Source organism: Pinus tabuliformis, chromosome J (genome assembly GCF_031772625.1).
Source record: "Pinus tabuliformis cultivar Carrire ecotype Pingquan chromosome J, CPIR1, whole genome shotgun sequence".
Classification (NCBI taxonomy): domain Eukaryota; kingdom Viridiplantae; phylum Streptophyta; class Pinopsida; order Pinales; family Pinaceae; genus Pinus; species Pinus tabuliformis.
The window spans coordinates 1,629,575,381-1,629,589,999 of NC_142295.1; the positions used below are offsets into that span (position 1 = coordinate 1,629,575,381).

Genomic DNA, 14,619 nt, shown 5'->3' on the forward strand with positions numbered 1-14,619 from the left:
ATTTTCACACTCAGATACATATACACTACTTCAGTTATGGGAACCCGCGTATATACGCAACTATGTCTAAAGCAACCAACATATATCAGTAAACTTATGATTCAGTTAATCCATTAGATGTTGATCTTTAATCAGTGCATCAGAACTTCATTAATCATAAGAACAATAAATAGGTGTAGTAAAACAGAACATATCATCACACACATGAACACAAGATATAAGGTGGAAACCCAATGTGGGTGAAAACCACCTGCTGCAATTCGTCTCTATCTTCCTTTAATAAGAAACTTCTTTTTACAATATTTCTGTACTGGTGCAATCTTATACCAGTACGCAAACTTCTACCTGCAGAAGGCTACAACCTTCTCTCATTCTCCAGCTTCTCCTGGAAGAGAGCTATAACCCCCTTAGCTCGTGTACTAGCTGATGTACTAGTACGTAGGTGCTGACCTACAGAAGGCTACAACCTTCTCTTTTCTTCCAGGGACCACGTTTCATAAATTTTCAAACTGGATCCATCAATAACATCAATCAAACATCAAATGTATCTGCATCAACCAATCTCCTTTGCACCAAACAAAACTGAATCAAACAATCACTTCTTTGAATGTTGTAGCCAGAAAACAGTAACAGTAACTAGACACCAATCCTGAACCCAGAACACTGCAGCAATAAACAGAAGTAGCTAAAACATATTTTGTGAGATGTACGCTACTTCAATATGTGAAACCTGTGTGCATACGCTTTTGTATTAAGGCAAACCAGCGTATACGTTGTTTTGAATCACTAAACCAGCGTGTATACGCACCTTTACTGTGCCAAACCTGTGTACAGATCTATAAAAGATAATTTACCCTTTTCAATTATTCAGACATCAGTTATGCCCAGATTATCAGATTTATAGATCAAGTCATGCGCCAAATATAACAGATCAAAATCACACAAAGATACTACAATTCAAGCCTTAAGATCTTGACCCATCAATAGAACTTATCCTTCTTCTAGCGCTCAGGTTCCTCCTAGGTTCAGATCCAGCTATGCACCATAACCCAATGACCAATATTCTAGATCTTGCTCTTCATAAGATATTCAATCCTTGAGTGAGTGATTTTTCCTAATGATCTCCTTCCCCTTTTATAGTCTTAGGCCTTACTCAATACCATGGTCCAAAACCACTTAGAACCAATACTTGGGACCCAATACCTGGGTTCAACACTTTGGACGCGATACCATGGTCCAAATACCAGGGACTAAATACCATGGACTAAAAATGATTTTTCCCACATGTACATGCTTTTCCGTGCATGAAAGTGCGTGCATATGCATACGCGACTTTTGATCGGCGATCCCGCATGTATACACGACTTGGTTAAGTGGAAACTGCGTATATCTCTTTTTCTTTATTCTGAGAGCCTGAATTATGATCTGTCATCTGTGTGAGTTCCCATCAAGGATAACACCTATTTCAAAGTGCCAAACGAGTGTCATAATGCCAACAGCAGCAAGATGCTCCATTGCCTAACATCGGAATGTACAGTTTGTCCACTTTAGAGAATGCAGAAATCAAGAAGCAGGTACAGGAGTTGCTTGAGAAGGGGTTCATCAGACCTAGCACAGGGTCTCCAATTGTTTTGGTGAAAAAGAAACATGGCTTATGGAGAATGTGCATTGATTACCGAGCACTAAATAAGATAACAATCAAAAATCGTTATCCCCTTCCTCGCATAGATGATCTATTAGATCACTTGAAAGAAGCTCTTTATTTCTCCAAGTTAGACTTGCATAGTTGCTATCATCAGGTCAGAGTTGAAGAGCAAGATGCATGGAAGACTGCTTTCAAAACAAAGCAGGGATTGTATGAGTGGCTGGTTATGCCTTTTGGCTTAACTAATGCTCCTGCTACTTTCATGAGAGTAATGAATGATGTACTCAGACCTTTTCTTGATGATTTTGTTATTGTATATGTGGATGAAATTTTTATATTTAGCAAAACATGGGAAGAACATTTAAATCATGTTAAGCAGACACTAGATGTTTTGAAAAGAGAAAAAAATTATGATAAACTCTCAAAATGTGAATTTGGCAAAACATCTTTGAATTATTTGGGACATATAGTGGGGGGTTGTGAGTTGAAGATAGATCCCTCTAAGGTTGCAGTCATTGTAAACTGGCCTAAACCCAAATTTGCTACAGAAGTTAGAAGCTTCTCAGGGGCAGCACAATATTGGAGAAAGTTTATTTCTAACTTTTCCTTAATTGCAGCTCCCTTACATGCTTTAACAGGATTGAACAAGGTGTTTTAGTGGGGAGGCAAACAGCAAAAAGCCTTAAACACCTTGAAAGAAAAAATTAGTAGAGCACCAGTACTAGCACTGCCCGATGCCAGTGACTATGCCATGGGAGCAGTGTTGATGCAGCACGGTAAACCCATATGTTATCATTCTGAGACATTTAATTCTGTAGTAGTTAACTATCCCACATATGATAAAGAATTGTATGCATTAGTACAGAGTGTGAAAAAGTGGAAACATTACTTAATGGGCAAAGAGACAGTTATACATACTGATCATCAACCACTTCAATATCTACACTCCCAAACTAAGTTGCAGCAATCAAGATACTATATATGGATGGGTTTTCTACAACAGTTTCATTTAGTCATCAGATATAAAAAGGGCATACACAATAAAATTGCAGATATGTTGTTCAGACCAATTATAAATGCATCCTCTCTACGTAAGCATAATTCAGTACTGCATGAGAGCTACATTGAACAATATGCTCAAGACATAGATTTTAAAGATGTATATGCAACTTTAAATCAAGGAAAATGAGTAGAAAAATTGGATTATCATGTTAAGGACCAACTCTTGTATCATTTTGGGAAGCTATGCATTCCACAAACTGAAAGAGTAAAGATAATTCGAGAAGCACACACTTCTCTAATATCAGGTCACTTTGGTGTAAGTAAAACAGTTGCACAACTGCAAAGATTTTTTTATTGGCCAAAAATGAATGAGACAGTTTCTAGATATATAACAGGGTGTACCATGTGTGCTAAAAGCAAGCCCAGCAATAGAAAACTAGGCTTGTACACTCCACTACCAGTTCTTTCTCATCCTTGGGAAAGTGTTTCCATGGACTTTGTTGGAGGACTGCCTAAATCTAGGAAAGGTCATGACTATTTATATGTTGTTGTGGATAGGTTCAGCAAAATGTGTATTTTAATACCTTGTAACAAATAGATTACAGCTGAACAAACTGCAAAGTTGTTCTTTCAGCATGTATGGGTTCATTTTGGATTACCCACTTCCATAATATCTGATTGAGATACCCGATTTGTTGGGAAATTTTGGTCAAGTTTGTGGGAATTGATGGACACCAGGCTGAAGAAAAGCACGGCTTTTCATCTGCAAATAGATGGGCAAACAAAAGTGGTTAACAGGACAGTGATTCAGTTGCTCAGAGGCTATTGCAGCAAGCATCCCAAACTTTTGGATGAACATTTATGTTATGTGCAGCATGCTTACAACTGAGCTAAACATTCTTCTACACAGAGATCTCCTTTTGAGACCTGTTTTGGTTTCACACCAAGGTCTCCCTTGGATTTTGTCTTTGGTAAAGACATAGCAGTTGATGGACACAGTGATGTGGACAAGACAACCAAGTTCATTGAACAAATCCAAGAGATTCACCAGGCGGTACAGGAACAACTGGAAAAGAGCCAAGCCAAGTACAAGGCAAGGCATGACAAGCATCAGATGGAGCATAGTTTCCAAGTTGGTGATCTAGCCTAGCTGTATATCAGCAAAGATAGAATGCAAGGTAAAGGTAAGAAGCTGAAGCCAATAAGGTATGGACCTTTCAAGATACTCGAGAAAATTGGTGACAATGCTTTTCGCCTTGATTTGCCAGCTTACATGCACATCTACTTAGTCGTTAATGCAGACAACTTGAGACTATTTGAACCTTCATTAATCGAAGATCCTAAAGAGCAGAGCCAATTTCCTTCTATTGATGATTTGTTGCCTGAATATCTTAATGAATTGCAGGAAGATACAGTTCTAGACAGGAAGGTAAGAACTACGCGCAGAGGATATGTTGAGTACCTCATGATTGGACTCAAACATTTGAAGCCAAGTAGTGCAAAATGGATAGAAATTGAGCAAGCGAGGAAGCAATACCCTCACTTGATTGATGCTAAAAGAGAGCCCCAAATTTTGGTGGTCCAAAAGCTTTTTCAGTGGGAAGGCCGTGATCCGAATTGGATCCTAAAAAATCTCTAAGTTTTCATGACTATTTCAAATTATGCTAAAAGATTCAAGTCCTAGAAAAGATCGAAGCTATCAGAAGGAATCCTTAAAACAATTGCAGTTGTGGCAAGGGCAGAGCAACGAGGACCCTCGATCGAGCACACAGACCGTTGGCCTATGGTAACGCGCATTGGCACAAACTGGAAAAACCGGAGGCCAAATCAAGAAACGAGGGTGGTTTCTGATACGCGATTCACAGGGCGTCCCCCTCAGTGAAGGAAAGCCCCGAAGCGCCCGGACCCGAAATCGTTATAAAATCGGAAAAAGTAACGCATTTGGATCCGTAGTGCGGGATTCCCCAAATCGGCAGGATATCAGAAGGCTTCGAGGCGGTAAGCAGTTTTGACTAAGTCCTACCTGATGCCATACACCAAGCGACACACGTTCGGTGGATGAGAGAGAAAACCGCCTCCATCGGACAGGTAAATGCCATGCAACTTACCCACTCGATATGAGAAATGATCGTAGGATCTAAGGGGCCCAGATCAACGGCAGAGATGCATCCCGATGACTGACCGGATTTGAGAGGTTAAAAAGCAAGATTAAAGGGGATTTGGAGTCCGACATGGACAATGAGTTGGCAAATGATTCGTGTTCGTGGGCGATCTTGAAGTAAATGGAATTAACGACCATTCGAATATGATTCAAGGAATCTGACACCAGTTCGTTGGGAAACAGGTGGCCACTTCCCTGCGAGGCGTTACCCGGTGATGATGACGCAGAGCAGAGGAATTCAAACGGATAGAGGTAAGGAAACTAGAAGGCCGGGAAGCGGAAATGAATAGTCGAAAGAATAGACTGGATTTAAAAGCCATGAACTAACAGAAACAGAGCAGGCAGAAACCGAGAAGACAAACAGAAAAGCAGTGACAAGAGTTAGTTGTATGAAGCTAGCTAAGAGCAGAGAGTAGAAGCTGAGCTGACTTGAAGGTAGCATCGAACCAGATAGAACCAGAGAGAGAGTCAGAGAGTTTGTGTACTCCAAAAGGCTTCAGAGGTTCAAGCACACTCCTCGACATAGGCCTGTCATACTACTTTGACCCTCAGAGGTCGAGTTCAGTAAGGAGAGTCTGTGTACTCCAGTCCTACTGACTTACATCTGTTTAAGTGAGACTCAATTTGAGTTCACGATTGTAAAACACTGCTTGAAAACATAATAGAGAGGCCACCACTGAAAGGCTGGACCAGGAGACGTAGCCCAGGAGCATTGGGTGAACTCCTTATTAAACTTGTTTGACTGTTATGTTTTTCTCTGATTGCCTCAGTGTCTATGTATTCTATCAATCTTATCAATTCATTGCATAAGTAACATAGGCACATCCATGCGCATGAGTCTGTAATACCTTTAATTCTTTTTCTTGGATAAATTCCATATCAGTGTCTCTGCGCACAATAAGGTTTCAGTAGGCAAGGAAGAAGCTTGATGGTTGCAGAAGCAAAGCGCGCAGTTCAGGGAAGCTGGATGAGGCTAGGTTGCTCGGGAAAATGACTAAGTGTGAGATCAGTGAAACATATGTGAACATTGATAGGACTTGATTGTGATCGCACACAGACACTTAATGACACAACATAAACCATCTAGAATGCATAAGACATACTTTGCTTTATGCAACAACCTTCATGACAAGAGTGCACGAAGTAAGAGTGAAACATGTCTATGTGATGACAACCACCCATGCACACGTGCTTTCCCTTGAAGCAAAACGACATTCCCTTTGCATGATAAACAACAACCCCTATGCCCAAAGATGACACATGCTGCATAAAGATGAGAACATGGACAACTCTTAAGATCAAGGAGGGGAGCTTGAAATCATCATCTTACCAACAAGTGACCAAGGATGATCGATTGCAAGATCCAGGGTAGGCTCCGAAATTCGCATGCGAACCAAAAATTTGGAATAATGGCCCACACATCATAATCCCCTGTAAACGATGGAAACTAAAGCTAGAAATTTGAGAAAATCATCTTTCTTCAAAAAATACATTTCAAATAATAAAATCCTCTTTTACTAAAAACCTTTATAAACCCTTTAAAAAAAAGCTTTATAATAAAACTCCTTATTATAAAAACACTTTAAAACCATAGACTTTAAAAAAACTATTTTTAAAAAATTAACAAAATAAACCTTTATATAATTTTTTATATAAAAAAACGTTCATAATCTTATAAATGCCTTTTATAAAGATTATTTTCAAATCTTTTATAAAGTCACTCGAAATTCTTAATCGGGCCAACAAAAAACTTTGAAAAGGGTTTTTGTAAAAGGTTTTAATATAAAGTAATGCGGCTCACATGAACATGACTTTGGTCAACCACAATTAATGCACATGGTTCCACAGTTATTAACGGCTTGACCACATAAGTCTTGTGCACTTTCGACCACATAAATTTTGCGCGGTTTTTACGTTAACGCAGTGTGAAATTTGGGCGGTCTTTAATAATTTCACAAATTTGCAATCCAAATTTATAAAAGATATTGTTAGCTTTTTTTTTTTTGGGTTTTTTTCTCATGGGCTCTAGAGGCACTACTGATCTTGTAAATTTTTTTATGCTGATATCAATTTGTTGGAAACGTAGAGTAGGCAAAACACAAATTTCACACAAAACACACGAGTTGTAGCGCTATTATTGATCACAGAAAAACTTGACTCTTACAATGAACCCGGTGAAGGGTATTTAAACCCTTGCGCTACTATTGATCACACAAAAACTTGATTCTTACAATAAACCCGGTGAAGGGTATTTAAACATTTTTCGACAAGCGACTCGCTTAAAATATCTTGACATGCAACCACATTCTTAATACTAGTGACTTAACTCACTTGACTCATGGCTTCAACACTCAACACTCTTAATTCACTCTTAAATTTTAGCCAACTCCGCACGCGGGAGTAATTAGCTTATTTTAACATCTCTGTGGCTCTTTGTAATACCAATTTGTTTGAAAGGCAAAAGACCCAGAACACAAATTCCGCACACAAAATACACGAGCTGTTGTGGCTCTTCTATTGATCACACAAAACTTAATGATTACAATGAATCCAATGAGAAATATTTATACAATGAATCCAATGAGAAATATTTATATGTTTCCAACTAGCACACCTAAAATACTTTGACATGCAACTACACACTAAATTCATCTATCACTTAACTCCACTCCAGTAGTGCAACACTAACCTAACTTACTAATTTTAACCAAATCTAACCTAACTTACTAATTTTAACTTATTTTACGAGTGAGAGGCCTGTTCGTGTAAAAAATATTATCGAGTAAACGCTATATTGGAGTGGAGGTATCACCAGTGCCGTTGCGCGCACATGGTGAAGTAGTTTTATCCCAGAAGAAAACGACTAGACTGTCATCACATGTATCGAGAGAGTGGGGAACTGGGGGAAGAGGGGGTACGTTTACAATGCCTTCCAATATCTGCAACACTTCACTCATTGACGGCCTCGCTTCTTCCTCGTCCTGAATGCACCATCCTGCCACTATGGCAGCCCTCTCCACTTGTTCCGCGTCTGCATCGTTCAACAGTTCCTTGTCCAGCACCTCCATGGCGTTTCCTCCGCTGATGTGAGTTGCAGCCCAAGCTGGAAAAAACAGTTCGGAGGATTCAGAGACCTTGTCCATGTTTCTTTGACCTGCAATTATTTCAAGCAATGTTATGCCGAAGCTGTAGACGTCGGCCTTCACAGTGATCGGCAGACCTGAGAGCCACTCGGGGGCCAAGTACCCTCTCGTTCCTCTCATGGTCGTCAAGACTTTACTACACTCTCTGCCCAGGAGCTTCGCCATTCCAAAATCGGCCACCTTCGGGCAGAAATTGGAGTCCAGAAGGATGTTTTCGGGCTTGATGTCGCAGTGAATAATGCGGTCCTTGCACTTCTCGTGCAGGTAAACAATTCCCCGGGCAGTTCCCACCGCGATGCTGAAGCGCGTTTTCCAGTCCAACAACTTGTGTTGTTCATCATTTCTCTGCGATTTCTTGAAAAGGAAGGAGCCGAGGCAGCCATTAGGCATGTATTCGTACACCAACAGTCTTTGGGAGCCCTCTTTGCAAAACCCCAGCAGCCTAACCAAATTCATATGCTGGGCAACTCCGATGGTACTCACCTCCATGTAAAATTGCTTCTCTCCTTGGCTTACACTCTCCAACTTCTTAACTGCCACCAGAGAGCCATCCACTAAAGTCCCTTTGAAGACGGCGCCGAAACCCCCACCTCCCAGATGCTCAGAAAATTTCTTCGTTGCATTCTGCAGCGCTCTGTAAGTGAATAAAGTTAGCCCGACCGGGACGTATTCTGTGGAAGACAAAATCGATCGCTTGCAACACCAGATAAACAACAACACAAACGCCAAAATAGCAACCAGCCCGACCACGACACCACTCACCATGCCTGCGAGATTTGGCTTCTGGTTGGAATTGAAGGAGTGAGGTACATCAGAGGCATCTAACCTCAGAAACAGAGAGATCCCGTTGGAAGTATCGTACAGATTTAGTAATTCACCGAACCACATTACACACGTCTGCGAACTGCCTTTAACGTAAGTGTATGCGGTGCATGAGCAATTGTCGAGACAAGCTGCCTGGCACCGTTTTTGGCCTTTGTATTCAACCCCGTGAGAGGGCACAGATGTGCCACTTATTTCTACAAACCCATCGGTGCTGCTTTGGTTTGCCGCATCACGGCATCGTAATGGTGTCTTCCGAACACAGCCGCCTGACCACTGGTGAGATTTCCAGTCTCTGCTGTCTCTTGGTACAAAGCCCGACACGCAGTTGCAAGACTGAACATTGTCATTATTGCACGATCCATAAGGCCCGCATATGGCATAAACCTCGCATTGAGCGACAGGCCGTTGCCAGACCATCATCCATTCTTTATTTTCCAGCAACGTGTCCGCTCGAAGTTTTCCTGACTTATTATCCACAAAGACACGGATTCCCGCCGGCAGTAGAGTTGAAGTAAAATACATGGACGAACCATTTCTGAAATATGTAAAACCGTACCCGTTACCGGCGGCTTCGGGATTAGTGCTGAAATATTGGCCGTTCCAAGGACCGCTGTGCCAATATGTGGTGTCATTATTCAACATCAGCACGAACTGGACGGCTCCGTTTGGATCCATCCGCAGGGTGAAGGGTCCAGGACTCGGGTCCCAAGGGCTCCTCCACGCCGACAGCCTCTGGCTGTTACTAACCTTCATGCCTGGAAACCATGTATTTTGTGGATAGTCGAAGCTCTGCCAAATGATTTGAGTGTTATTCTTGGCACTCACAACAACCAAGTTACCAGAATCCGTTATCACAGCAGAAGAAGGTTTATTCCCGTTTCCCTTGGAAGACCAAATGGTGGATCTTCCATAAGATAAAAGGAGACTCCCGTCCTCTGTGAGATTCAGAACGCTGGACGAGTTCTCCAGCGGCTGCTGCACGTTGGCCACCCAAGCGATTGTCTGCTCTGAAGCCTGGGCAAACCATATTCCTACATACCATTTTTCAACATCGTTGTGGTTAAGATTGAAAAATCCCAATTTGAAGATACCACGCTTCGAACTCCTGGTCTGATTACCAGTGAGAGAAGAGCCCAACACTATTCTGTCGGAAGCTGCATTTTTCGCATTGGCAGGTTTTATATGAAGAAGCAGCAACACAAGCAGGAGAAAAAAACAAGACAGAATCTGTGGAAATTGCTCTCTCATATTTTTTTCACTGATCCCCATTCTAAAATCAATAATCACTGAGCTACCCTGCTGCCACACCATAGTCTCAACCCCATTATAACATGTTCATGAGTCCGATCCGACCTTTGAATGCTGTCTCGTCAACTTAAACGTTTAATGATTGAAGGCGAGTTTGAAGGCGTTTTTGATAAGGCCATTAATGATTGAAGGCGAATTTGAAGGCGTGTTTGCTAAGGCCATTAATGCCATTAATGATTGAAGGCGAGTTTGAAGGCGAATTTGAAGGCGTCCATCGTGGACTGACTATGGGTTGAAATTAAGTTTATGACGCGCCACTCAAAGTTTATTTAAGATTTAAATTAAACATTTTTTTTATATGGACTAGTTATAATGACTTATGAAGCACACCTAATTATAGATAGATGTGTCCATATGCTATATATATTTACACGGCAGTGTGATTTATATATGGTGCTTATATGTTTTAAGTACACCACTTAAAAAGCCTCCGATAAAAACTCAATTGCTTAGGCTTTGTGAGCCATCTATATGAAGAATATTTTTTGTTTTTGGACTTTCTAAAAAAATATTCTACCATGTTAGATCTATTTAATCTAGTTCCAAATTTCTCTCAGCGTGTTGTTTGAATATGATGATACAGAAATTTAAAGTTTCCATTCATATAAGATTATGATGAAATATTAATAATATTGGATGACTTAAAATTAAGTAAAACTTCTAGGGACCTTTATTATATTATGTATAGACTTTGAATCATTAATACAAGATTATGATGAAATATTAACAATATTGGATGACTTAAAATTAAGTAAAACTTCTAGGGACCTTTATTATATTATGTATAGACTTTGAATCATTAATACAAGATTATGATGAAATATTAACAATATTGGATATCTTAAAATTAGGTCAAATTTTTAGGGACATTGTTACACTATGTATAGGCTTTGAATTATGATAAAATTATGGTCATGTTCAATTGTTTTGGGCCTGATAAACGTGTTTAATGAGATAAATGAGATAATTGGATCATGATAAAATTATGATCATGTTCAATTGTATTGGTCATGATAATTATGTCTAATGAGATAAATGAGATAATTGTCTTTATGGTTGTGAATTATGGGCCAATAGTACATCCGACATGCAATGGAGATAAATTGAGAAAATTCAGAAGCTTTTGATTACAAACAAATTCAAGATTAAAAGTGCAGTTCTTTATACTATATTGTTAAGTGAAACAGGACAACTCCTATTGAAGCAATTGTTGCTATGGTGCGAGTCATAAGGTATTTAAATAAAATTGAGCAAAGAGGGTAGATCGCCTAAGGTTGTCTTTAATGACAGATTGTGCAAGAGAAAAAAATACATGGATGCAACAAAATAACAAATGGTTTAGTAAATGGGGTATTTGTTTGAATGTGTGTCCTATAAACAACAAAGAGATAAAATATTTTGTTATGGAAAAGTTCCACAAGCTTACTTGGGATAAGGAGCTAGGAAGAAAGAAAAATTACTATATTGAAGTGTTCAATTCCACTCATAGTCATCAACCAAAAGCATACATAGAGGCCAATATCTCTTGGAAAGCCAAAATTCTTATTGCTCAGTTAAAATTCTCATCAACTCTATTGTGAAACAAGGCCCTGGAAAAAGCCAAAAGAAGTGTGGGAGAAAAGAGTATGCATTTTTTGTTCTTCTGGAAAAGTGGAAATAGAAAAACATTTCATTTTAGAATGTGAGGTCTTCAAAGACAACATAGAAAATTATGCGGCCAAAAGAAGTGTGGGAGGAAAGAGTATGCATTTTTTGTTCTTCTGGAAAAGTAGAAATAGAAAAACATTTCATTTTAGAATGTAAGGTCTTCAAAGACAACATAGAAAATTATGCAGAAATGCTGGCAGCTAACTCTTGGGATAATCTATTTAGTAAGGGGTTTGTCGAGAAGTTGGGAGCGTTTATTTTGAAGCTTCACAGAAAAAGGGCCGAATCCATCAAACAAATGAAGCAGCAATCTGTCCCATAGTTCTTTCTTTCTTTCCAATGCTCCATTGTCTAATGAGGTAATTGTTTCCAATGAGATCATTGTTATGAGTTGTTACTTAGAATGAAGATTCTTATAATATAATACTCTTACTAAAATATTGTAAATGTTTTGTGTATAAAAATGTTAATTTTTAACTAAATGGTTGAATAATATAAAAGAAAAATGAGCATAATATTCATACCATTAAAATACCATTTCATTTAAATTAAAATCAAATTTTGATACAAAGAAGAAATAGAGATTAAAAAGAAACTAAAGTGCTACAAAGAAACAATTAATATAAAAGATTAAAAGTAATTTTGAAATATAGCTAAATTTAAATTATAAAAAAATGACACTCTTAAAATATGAATAAACTTGAATTATACAATGAAATTAGACTAACTTCACAATGAAATTACGTTTTGAATAAATCTTAACACTTAAAAAAATATTGTCATTATAATAAAAATAAAATAAAAATAAAAATAATTCTATTAAAATATCTTGAATATCTACATTAAATCTCAATTTGAAAATATTTAAACCCTTATTTGTCTACCATATATACAATGCTCACAAAGATCAAGATGATAGGATTTCAAACCTGGCAATACATTTTTGCCAACAAGGATTTTTAAGCCCTTCTCGCTCATGTGACCCAAGCACTTATGCCACAGATCTGTTGAATTTCCTTCTTTTGTGACAACAACAAAATTTGATTTTCCTATCATTGCCTTCAATGTACATAATGTTCCTGTCTTGGGTCCTCTGTCCACGGCCAATGCTTGTTTGCTAATTTTCCAATCTTCTTTTCCAAAGCTTGTGTAATAGCCTTCATCATCCAACCATCCCATAGATATCAAGCTCATGCACATTTCTAGTACATGCTTGACCTGTTTCAATAATATATCTTGTCCATCCTTCATCGCGATGTAGACATCTCCCACTCCAAAAATATTGCAAAAATGATTATTCCCCAAGTGCACTCTACCATAATCACCAGGATTATATGCAACAAAACTATCTTTGAATGGGGTTACATGGTGAGGTGCCCTAGAGTCAAGGATCCAATCAAATCTACTACTATATGTATATAAACATGCATCCTATACTGAGATAATAAACAACACATCACCATCTGTGACTACAACAATAGTCTCACCTTCATTTGTGTTGGATGACTTGTGATTTGTACTGACCAGTCTCTGATTCTTTTCTCCTTTCTTCCAAACTCAACATTCTTTCTTCATGTGCCTAGGGTTGCCACAATGAAAGAAGGTGATCCTTCCCTTGATTTTGATCGGCCTCTCGATCTTGATCGCCCTTATCGACCCGATCAATTCTCCTACCACAATTAGCTAGAGATACATCTTCTCCTCCTTGGTTTTATGCAATTGACTTGCATCACAACTCCTCATTCATTAAACTATTGTTGACATCATCAAACTTCAAGTTCCCTACAGGTGCTAAAGTGCGCATAACTACAACTAAATTTTCCCAGTTGTCTGACATAGAACATATTTACAAAATAGCTCTAATTTCATCAACTAAAATGATTTTAACATAGGCAAGATGACTAGTAACAATATTGAATTCATTCAAGTGCTTAGCAACGGAAGCACCCTCCTTCGTCTTGAGATTATAAAGTTTTTTCTTCATGAACACTTTGTTTGATGTCGTGGTATTCTCATATATATCATGGAGCTTCTTCCATAATCCTTTTGTCAGCTTTTCTCCATACACATTGAAATACACATTCTTTGCTAGATATTGACGGATTGTCGCGGTCGCCTTTCTATCTATCTTATTTCATTCCTCATTTGTCATTGATGAGGGTTTCTTTGTTACACCCTCAATAAGCAAACACTGATCTTTTAAAATCAGTATATCTTCCATCTATGATTTCCATATGGAAAAATTAACCCACTGAGTTTCTCCATATCAGTAATTGTTGTCTCCATTCTCAATAAGATTCATACCCAAAATATCAAACTCCACTTACAAAATAAAATTTTAATTATTACACCCTTTTTTGCCAAAATCAATCTCCTTTTAAAAAAAATATATTTATATTTTAATTACTTCTTTCCTCCTCTATTATTTATTTATTTAATTATAATATTCAACTAAACTTTTCTTTCACAAGAACATCACATATAACTTAGAAGTGTGTCCCCTATAATAATAATAACAAAATAGAATCACTTCGCACAAATTACATAATCATTTGGAAAAACTCACGGCAAACTACGCCAATCTTTCGATCTTGAATGGCAATAACGAATCTGCGAAGACCACTGCCAAACATAACTTCCTTTCAACACACCGATTCCATGAGAATTTAACCAATGTACCTCCAATTTTTCAGCGTAGGTTGTGCGAAATGTCCATATGCTTCATCGAAATCCTTCACTAATCTTATTCTATGCCCACGATGTAGGAGTCAATCTAAAACCTCAGCGGTTCACTGCAGCGATCGTGCAAGCACCCCCTTCAGACTGGACGCAACTTGGTTGTTCATATCCCAAAATCCACAGGAATATTCTCAACCATCCTGAGATTT

General features: G+C 38.5%; 1 pseudogene; it reads right to left on the reverse strand.

The window, feature by feature from the left end:
- Positions 1–7,307: 7,307 nt before the first annotated feature.
- LOC149233737 (G-type lectin S-receptor-like serine/threonine-protein kinase At2g19130 pseudogene) lies at positions 7,308–10,093 on the reverse strand (annotated as a pseudogene).
- Between the last annotated feature and the right edge of the window lie 4,526 nt (positions 10,094–14,619).